Source organism: Mustela nigripes, chromosome 2 (assembly GCF_022355385.1).
Source record: "Mustela nigripes isolate SB6536 chromosome 2, MUSNIG.SB6536, whole genome shotgun sequence".
Classification (NCBI taxonomy): domain Eukaryota; kingdom Metazoa; phylum Chordata; class Mammalia; order Carnivora; family Mustelidae; genus Mustela; species Mustela nigripes.
In genome coordinates this window covers 217,288,318-217,298,605 of record NC_081558.1, presented here as the reverse complement: position 1 = coordinate 217,298,605, position 10,288 = coordinate 217,288,318, and the positions used below count along the sequence as shown (strand labels likewise).

The window sequence follows — 10,288 nt, the reverse complement described above, 5'->3', positions numbered from 1 at the left end:
CAGTGGGTTAAAGCCTCTGCCTTTGGCTCAGGTAATGATCCCAGGGTCCTGGGATCAAGCCCCACATCGGGCTCTCTGCTCAGCGGGGAGCCTGCTTCCCCCACTCCCCCTTCTCTCTGCCTACTTGTGATCTCTGTCTGTCAAATAAGTAAATAAAAATCTTAAAAAAAAAAAAAAAAGGTAAATGATCACCACTGGAGGACACTCCCTGTGAGTGCATGAACCCACACAACCCACACCACTGGACGAGCACGTCACACACGTACACACCATTGCTTAAAAGGTTCTATTTATTTGAGAGGGAGAGAGAGAGAGCACAAGCAGGGGGAGCAGCAGAGGGAGGGAGAGGAGTAGGCTCCCTGCAGAGCAGGGATCCCAATGTGGGGCTCGATTCCAGGACCCTGGGCAGGCGTTAAACCGACTGAGCCACCCAGGTGCCCCCCACACACACTTTCTACAGACACATTTCCACGAACAAGTGAAGACGAAACGGCAACACTGGAATCCCGCCAGTCTGTGCCCCACAGGGTGTGAGCCACAGAAAGGCCGCTCCCACCAGAGAGACCCCAGTGGGGCCCGCACGCTGCTGGTGGAGAAGACGATCTTGCCAAAAACATTCAACCTGAACCTGAGCCAGCCTCTGGCTCCGAGGACCATCTTCCAGGAGACACAGAACTCCAAGGACGGAAGGCACCCGGGACATCGCTGGCCAAGCGGGAGGAGGGAGGAGAACAGGCCACAGGACCGAGCCCAAGCTCTTCCGTAAACCGCCCGGAACAAGAGGAGACGGAGGGAAACCCGAGATTTGAAGCCAGATGGAGAGCACGGGCTCCAAACCTTATGTGGACACCAATTAATTCAAAGGGCTTAAAAGAAAAAGACATTGAAGACACACTGAAAATGTAAACGCTGAGTATTCGATATTAGGGAAAAGTTTTTTAGATGTGAAAAAGGCTTTACAGTTATGCTTTTAAAAGTCCTGATCTCTTAGCGATACGCCGTCTTGAGGAACACACACTGTCTCAGCTTGGGCTGCCAGGATGAAAGATGTGACGGGGTGGCTTCACCAACACCGACTTGTCCCCCCAATTCCGGAAGCTGGAAGTCCAAGGTCAAGATGCCGGGCTGTTCAGTTCCTCGGGGTTTGGAGGAGGGAGGGAGCGCACTCTTCCTCCTCGCGCGAGGCCCCTGGCTCCATCCTCAGGGCCCAGCTTTTGTCCTCTTCCAGCCCGCTCCCCCCCAAACACCCCGGCTCCAAACCGTCACCCCGGCCTTCAGGGCTCCAGCACCCGAGAGGGGAGACAACGCCTCACCCCCTAACACACGCACGTGCAGGTCCGTGACGTCACCCTCGGGGTCTGCTTTGGACGAACACAGGGTTGGTGGGAACAGGCGCAGACAGGGGCAGGACTGGCCAATCCTCCCAACTGGTGGAGTCGGGGGACAGGTCTGTGGGGTTTCATTATACTACTCTGCTCTGCACACATTTGCCAACTTTCCATCATAGACAGTGTGAGATGCTCCGACTCTCCCACTGCCCTTACCCCTTCCTTTCTTCCACAGCACTAGTCACTGATTGCATCATTTGCTACTTTTGCCCGTCGTGCCCCTCCTCCCAGTGGACTGGAAGCTCCACGAGGGCTGGGGTCTTTGCCGGCAGAGGTGACCCAAGCCCGGCAACACTGCGGAGCCCAGAAGCACAGTGTGCACCTGCTGACCGGGGAGCCTGGCCCGACCCCTTTGTAGTCGACACCAGCCAGCGCCGGACCCCGGAGCTCGGACACCCTGCGGCAGCGGTGCCAGCACTGCTGGCTGTCAGATTATGGTCTCGGGATACGAATGCAATTTTAGAACGGGTAAGATCACACTGGAGACCTCCAGCACGGCTGACTGACTCAGTGCTTCGACTGCTGAACCAAAGTAAGCGAGACTTCTATTTCACTTCACTCTGCGGCAAAGGCTTTCTCTGCGGGGTAATTTTAGGGACCAGTCCCCCTTCCTCCCCTGTGGGCAGATGGTGTCTGCCTCCCCAGCTGCTCGGTGAAGCCGTGGCAAAGAAGTCGGGCACCTGGCTGTTGGTCCTCCCTGGGCCGTCACACACCGAGGGCTCGGGCACAGCGGAGCCGGCCTTCGGGGCTTCTGCCTCAAAATGACCCCTGACGGCCCACTCTGTTGTCCGCCTCCGTGCCTGCAAACTTACTAACTGATCCAGCTGGTCTAAAAGTGCCCATGAATGGTGCACGGTGAGGTAGTAAAAATTACTACCCCAACGGGATATCATTAGTGCCAAGGCTCTACCTAAAATCCTTAGCTCTAAAATATATCCAACTGCTTCCAAGTGCTAAACAGATCTGCTAAAAACAAGAAAACTTTCCAAACATACAACAGTTCCCATGAGACCGAGGTCTAAATCTGTTGTCAGTTTCTTCGCAATTTCTCTACTCACTTTTTTTTTTTTTAGTTTTGCAAACAAGGGCCTAAAATAATATGAAGGAACAAAACATTATGGAACAGAAGCCCAAAAAGCCAAATAAAGGCATTTGTTTCCTGAGGGGAAAATAATCAAGGAAGGAGAGACTACAAAAAATGTTCGCTATTTCTAAGAGATCATCCCACCTTGGGTCAACATCTAGAGCCCCAGGTCCCAGACGCCCAGGAATCATTCCCGTGGCCAAGAGCTGACGAGGACAAACCTCTAAAGATAGAAGCAGCGATATAAAACCAGAGCAGCCCAATGGATGCTGGCGGCTATGCACCAGGACACCAAGGTAGACACCGCCATGTGGGGAAGGAACGTGGCCCCGGAACGACTTGTCCGCGCCTGAGCCCGAGAGCCTGTGGATGGGATCTCCTTTGAAAAAGGATCTTTGTAACTGTAATGAAGTTCAGGATCTCAAATGAGATCACCGAGATCATCTGGATGGACCCTAAATCCAGTGACCAGTGTTGTGATGAGGGACAGGAGAGCAAATGCAGAGACGGTAGCCACGGGAGGACAAGGCAGACTGGCTCCAACGACAGCCGGAGCTGGAAGAGGCAGGACGGAGCCTCCCCCGGAGCTGCAGGAGGGAGTGCACAGCCTCCCGACACCTTCACTTCCAACTGCTGGTCCCCAGACCCCTGAGAGAATGTATTTCCCTTGCTTGAAGCCAGCAAGTTTCTGGTAATTTGTGACAACAGTGCTGGGAAACTAATGCATATGGTGTAAAGTATAAAAATAGAAAGCACATTTTTTCCTAATGCTACTCCAGTTCATGTTTTAGACATGCTTTTGGTCACACCTCTTGAATGTCCGAGAAACGCAGCTGAGCACATAGCTCAGAAGGGGTCCCGCCAGCAATAAACACGTAAGAACTTCACTGATCATCAGGTAAATGCCCCGCGGACAACTACAACCACCTTGGGCTGGACAAAGACTCCGGAGAGAACATCGAGAGCACAATCCATGAGGAAAAAAGCGTTAACTAGACTTCTTCAAAATTAAAAATGTACTTCAGGGGCGCCTGGGGGCTCAGTGGATTAAGCCGCTGCCTTCAGCTCAGGTCATGATCTCAGGGTCCTGGGATCGAGTCCCGCATCGGGCTCTCTGCTCAGCGGGGAGCCTGCTTCCTCCTCTCTCTCTGCCTGCCTCTCTGCCTACCTGTGATCTCTCTGTCAAATAAATAAATAAAATCTTTTTAAAAAAAAATGTACTTCAAAGACAGCACTAAGAAAAAATACAGTCAAAAGCTAGGAAAGAGTATTCACAAATAAATTACAGATCTGAGGGACGCCTGGGTGGCTCAGTTGGTTGGACGACTGCCTTCGGCTCAGGTCATGATCCTGGAGTCCCGGGATCGAGTCCCGCATCGGGCTCCCAGCTCCATGGGGAGTCTGCTTCTCTCTCTGACCTTCTCCTCGTTCATGCTCTCTCTCACTGTCTCTCTCAAGTAAATAAATAAAATCTTAAAAAAAAAAAAAAAATTACAGATCTGAAAAAGGACATGTATCAGCAAATATCATCAACTCTTATAATTCAGTGATAATGTAATTTAAAAATGGGCAAAATATCTGAGTAAACATTTCACTCAAGAAGATGTACAAATGGCTGATAAGAATAGGCAAAAAGGCTCAACTTCACTAGTCGTGAGGGAAATGCAAATTGAAACCCAACCAGAGAGCACTTCATGTCCACTCGGAGAGCTAATAAAAGACAGACAAGCGTGTGTCCGCCGGAATATGGAGCCACCGGAACCCTCAACCACCGCTGGTGGGGACCTGAGACAGTACAGATTCGGGGACTAATTGCTAATCACCCAACACAGCAATTCCGCTCCTGCAATCCCCGCATGAAGACTGGAACAGGAGCCCACGCTCGGGCGTGCAAGTGCTCCCAGCAGCTCTCCTCACAGCAGCCACAGAGCACCGACAACCCCCACGCCCCTTGCCTGGAGAAGAGATAAACAAGACGGGGTCCACCCGCACAGCGGACCACCAGGAGATGACAGAAGGAACACACGACAGGGGACGGCACGACCTCCACAGAGGAGCCCGCTGAGCCTCCAAACATGGCTGGGCGAGGAAAGCCAGCCGCGAGACTGCACGCCACGTGATCTCATGTCTAGAAACATCGAGAGAACACCACTGTGGACAGACAGAAAGCAGAGAGAGGTTGCCCACACCTGGGGGAGAGGTGGGGATCACCTGCTAAGGAGCACAAGGGAACCCAACAGGTGCCGGTGCCGGGGGCACAGCTCTGGGGCCGGATGGTGGAGGAACCTTCCAGCAGGCAGATGAAAGCTCCATGAAGACACCAAAGAACAAGTCTGCGTGCCGAGTGGGCCTCCAAACGCACCTCTTCCCGGAGCGACTGGGAAGCAGCCGGCAATATTCCAACTGCTCTGACCTTCTGACCCAGCAAGTCCACACCCGGATTCCATTCTTTATTTTAGAAATCTATTCCTCCTTTATTTATGCATTTTTAGGGCTGAGGCTGGTTTGGAACCTTACAGAGCTCCTCTTTCAAGGCCTCATGCAAATGCCAGCTGGGCAGACCTTCGGTCCTACCTGCTCCCCTCAGAGGCCAAATCCGCGACCCAAGAAGGCTTGCGTTTGGTCATAAACTTCTACTGACTTAGAGTAAAGAAAGCATATCTGAACCCAGTTCTGAAGGACCAATGCAGGGAAGATGGTCCCTAGCACATCAGTGAGCCTCTCTTCTCCTGCTGGATTGACCTGGACGCCCGGGGTCCGAAGCCTGCAGAGAAGGTCTGCAGCAGCGCAAACACTAGGCACCCAGCAGGCTCCCTAAAACAAGTCTGGGTGATCAGGGCTCAGGCTCTCTAAGCATTTCCCACAAAGCTGTCTTAGCTCAACATGACCCGCATTTCAAGAACATACCTCTATGCTGTCAAAAGCCTCTAACTTACGGACGCCTCAAAGACAGCACCGTGTTTCCTAGAGAGACGCTCACTCATTTATCTATTCTATTTATCCAGTGGGTATTTACCGAGCGCCTACCGTGTGCCCAGCTCGGCTGCAGGAGCCAGGAGGCCAGCAGTGACCAGCAGACTCTGGGCCCACACCCTGTGGCTCACAGGCAGCCTGGGTCGCGGTGGACGAAAGACAATGAGCGAAGGAAAAACAAAATGTTTGTGTCGGGGGTGCGGAGCCAAGAAGACTGCATCCAGTCAGTGGAAAGCCCGACAGTGAGCTGGTGTGGGAGGTGGTCGGGGAGCAGCTCCCGGAGCGGGGGGAGGCAGTGAGGGGTCAGAAGGGCAGTGCGGGCGGCCAGAAAGCCACGGGGCTGGTGGGGTGAGGCCCGAGCCGGGCCCACAGGAAGGTCTGCGAGGGTTACGCTCGGAAGGCGGCTAGCCCTGGAAGGGTCCCAGGAGGCAAGCGTGCCTCTGAGGACCCCCGGAGGGATCGCCCCCCGCCCCCCGGAGAACTCGCCTCAAGGGGCTGGCATGAAACCAGGGAGGCCACCGGAGGCCGCAGGAGCACACCCAGGGCGAGGCGAAGGCGGCTTGCGTTTGGGGGAGCAACAGTAAAGGTGGGGAGAAGTGGCTGACTTCTGGATAAGTGTCAAAGATAAATGACAGGACAGACTGACCGCCAATTGTGATGAAAAGGAGTCAGGAATGACCCCAAGGGCATCCGTTTTTACTTAGACCCCAAATACCCTGTGAGTCCAAACCACTGGGGAAGGCACATCAAGTCAGGTGGAGACCACATCCCAGCAGACCCGACGGGACGGGGCAGGAGAGCTCCGGGGCCGGCTCCGAGGCCTGCAGAGCGAGGGGGCTGCCTGCCAAGGGCCAGAGCAGGGTCCGCGGCATCCAGGCCCAGGCAGCAGCGGGGAATCGGCGCGGACCCTGAGACACACACACGACACCATGCAATAGCCATGAAGAGAAGCATCCACACTGGCAAAAAGCTTTTTTAGACAATATGTTCTTCGGTCAGTCATTCGCACCCCCACCAAAGCCCGACCCCTCGGCCCTTCCCGTGTGTCCGTGTGGACCCCCTACCTTGTGGTCCAGTCACTCCCAGGCAGAGACTGGCTCTGGGAGGCCGGCCATGCTTGATACTCTCTGACATGCATCCGGACTTAAAAAACGAAAATCAGGCCGCTGACTTTCATTTGCACACACCAAATTTACTAGGAACGCTTATGAGGCGCATCTTGTAAATCGGGCCTGTAAGCCGACGTTCACACGGCTCAGTGCACGTCCGCCCTGGGGCTGGTGCACCTACTCGGACGGCGGCCACCACAGCAAAGCCACACCCCCCACGGCGCTCCGAACGGATGAGGAGAACGACGATGCTGCAGATACGCCAGGCCCCCTTTGAGGTGTGCCGTTTCAGTACTCGGTCCTGCTACCTCCCTTCCAAGGACACGACTGTGTCACAGAACAGCGTGGCTGCTACGATAAAAGGAAGTACCACCAAAAAAAAGCCGCAAAGAGGGGGGCGATGTCCAATCGGACTCCCAAGCTAGCGAAGCTGTGCAGTGTCCGACAGGGGCAACCACCGCATCAGTGTGTCACCGCACTTGTCTAAGAATGAAAAACGTTTCTTCTAGGGCGCCTGCGTGGCTCAGTCAGTTAAGCGGCTGCCTTCAGCGCAGGTCATGATCCCAGGGTCCTCGGATCAAGCCCCGCATCGGGCTCCCCTCTCAGCGGAGAGCCCGCTTCTCCCTCTCCCCCTGCCTGCTGTCCTACCTACTTGTGCTCTCTCTCTGTCAAACGGATAAATAAAATCTTAAAAAGAAAAATGTTTTTTCTAACTCATGCATATGATTTCTCTCAAATAGCTGTTATAACATGATACTCCTTTAATAAAATTATTTGAACTATTTAATCAATGGAGCTATTAAGTATTCTTCTTAACCTAAACATGTCATGAAAAAGTCACTGAGACACCTAGGTCCTGTGAACAGCCTAGGAACCACTCGTCAGCGGTCAGGCTAACAGTTTGCACGGTGACTCCTCTTCTGGGTGCTTTCCCCAAGTTCATTCTTCCAACTTTATTCTTCCAACTCTGTGCGGACCCCCTGAGGCCGGTACTATGGCCATCTCCGTCTCACGTGGACGAGACCATGAAGCGCCGAGGTCCCCCATAAAAGACCTCTTGTTTCAAGCAGGCACAGGCACACACGGCACACCGAGCCAGGCAAGGACATTCGGTGGCACCGTCAGTCACGGAACGAGTGAGGTTTCTGAGGATGAATGCTCCTCCCGCATCTGAGCTGTTGGTCGCTCTGGGCGTGAGAGGTCAGGACACGCCAGCTCTAGGCCAGCTCTGGGCCAGCTCTGCACTGCTGCGCATGGATCAGAACAAAAGGCATTTGAAGCGACTTCTCTGGGACTCAAAAGGCAGTGGTTGAATCACAAGCACCACACCTTCAGGGTAGGCGGGACATCAACCACCCGCACATTTAAAAACTTTACCCTAAGGCAGAAAAATCAAACTCCAGCCAGGCACAAAGCCTCCTGCATCTGCTCAATTCTGCTGCCTTTTTCCCTCCTGCAAAATTCATAGCGGCAGACGGGAAACCCCGAACCAGAGATCCGGAAGAAGAAACAGCGCAGTCCAGGAAGGGATGGTGAGATCGGACCGTCTGCACGGGGCACTGCGGCGCCTCCAACACCATAAATCCTGTGTGGACGGCACGTGCTCTTCTCGGCACGATGGCAGGGGTCAACAAAGAGATGCCACCGACCAGCGGAACTACAGTAACTGTCTGCCAGAGGAGAGAGCTGGGAAAGGAGCATGTCTCCCCCAACACTCCCTTGGAAGAGAAACCTGAAAGAGAAACCATCCTGAAGCAGAGAACGGACCCAGCGCTGCGGATAACGAAATAATCTATGCCGACACCTAAACTCGGATCACATAAACCGGCTGGGTTTCTTCTCGGTCTCACGGTGCATTCTCCACGATGAAGACATCACAGGGCCGGTACTCAGATTGCCGACTAGGGGATCCGCTGCACGACGTCGGCGCACAGTCAGTCCCCACGCCGTCGTGCAGGCTCGCTGGTACTTACTGGCTTTGCCAGTCGTGGTCAAAGCACATCCCCTGCTGAGGTGGTCCGAGAAGGGGCGGCAGGTTCGGAATCTCTTAGTGGCGGAGTGAAGGCCAGTAAAACGTTCAGGGAGCTTCAGGATACTATTAAGATCACTCAGCAGCTCTCACGTAATCATGGGCTCTGGTTACCCCAGTCTCCGGAGACTTTCCCCTCTGCTCACAGCGACACACAGCTAAACGGCCCCTACACTTCCGCGAGGCAGACACACTCTCCTCCTCAGAAAGGTCCACTCCACGTGTCCCACGTTCTCGGAGAAAACTCCAGCCCGGCCCAAACTTCGCTCTCGTCGGAAGGGAAGCACTGCGACGGGATGGGGCCGCCGAGGCCGGCCGGTGTCCCAGGACCGGAGGCAGCCAGACCAGGAACACAGCGTGGCAACGAGGAGACCGGGTACCGGTATCAAATCAAAACTTCGAGGAAGAAGGGGCCTCCTTCCCACTGCGTTAGTGTCCGCGGCTTAGAGCAGCTCCTCCCTTCACAAGACCAGGGCCGGACCGAATGGAGCAGACACAGAAGGCCTGAGGCAAAACCGGGACAAGTGCCCCCAAAGCTGCAGCCCCAAGCCCGGAAACCCCGAACATAACCCAAGTGTGAGCTGGGAAGCTCCCAAACCCGCGCCACGTGGAGCTCTTACTTCCCAGCTCACTCCGTCTGAAAGTTCCCGAAGCCCCTGTCTTCCCCCAGACCCCAGCGAGGCAGAGGTCGTGAGAACACGGGCTCCAGCGCTGTACGCGGGGCCGCCCACGGCCCGGAACTCCGGCCAATCCGGGGGAAAGGCCGCCGCGTCCCCCGCGGGCCGGCAGGCGTGCGGGCAAGAACGCAGACGGTAAACCCGTGTGTCCACCAGCGTCCACAAGGACGACCACTCACACGGCCGGTGCTGAGACTGAAGAACCTGACCTCCGAAGCGCACCTGCGGCAAGTCCGCAGAAACCTGTCCAGCCTCGGGGGTGGAGACGGACCAGCGTCGGGGCGCCGGGGAGGCACCTCCAGGCCCTGGCACCTCCCAGGAAGACCCCGGGGCGCGGCCCCTGTTCCCGGAGGCCTGGAAAGCCCCTGCGCCTGCGGGAGGGACCAGCCGTACACGGACCCGTCCTCCGGGGCCGAGCGCAGAGCGCGCTGCGGCGTCTAGGCAGACACTCGGCACAAGCCCGGGTGCGCACGGCTGTCCCCGAACGACGGCAGGGTCCGGACTTGGCGGAGACGCAGCCGCGGTCCCTAAGGAGGCTTCTCACCTGGAGGGAAGCCACGAACCCACACCTCACGCAGCCTCTCGGGGCTCTGCGCGAGAGCAGAAGCGCGCCGGCCGGACCCCGCACGCCGGAAGGAAGACGCCCGGACAGCCGCGAGCCCAGGGCCCCGCGCCGTGGGCTCCCGCTCGTCCTCGCGGCCGCGGCGCACGGGGCGGCAGCGCACGGGGCCGCGGCGGGGCCACGCTCCCAACAGTCCGAAACTCCGGCCCGCGGGACGCCAGCCCTCGCCGGCCGCCGGCGCGCCTCCGACCTCGTCCGCCGCGGCGCGAAGCTCGCGTCCGGCCGCTCAGAAGTCCCGGCGCGCCCAGGACCGCCCGCCGGCCCCGACGCGGGGGCACCGGCCCGGCCGCGCAGAGCGGGCCGTTCGGGGCTGCCGGGGCGCGGCCTCGTCCGCGGGGACCAGCGCGGCTCCGCCCGCCGCGGTCACGCCCGTGGCCGCGAGCGTCGCGCGGCTCCGACCCCTACC

The 10,288-nt window shown here is 56.7% G+C and overlaps 1 protein-coding gene across 2 annotated transcripts in view; it reads right to left on the bottom strand.

Annotated features, from left to right (window-relative positions):
* Positions 1 to 10,288, bottom strand: part of TRAPPC10 (trafficking protein particle complex subunit 10) — a 78,067-nt gene that overhangs the window by 67,136 nt on the left and 643 nt on the right. The gene's annotated exons all lie outside the window — the stretch shown is intronic.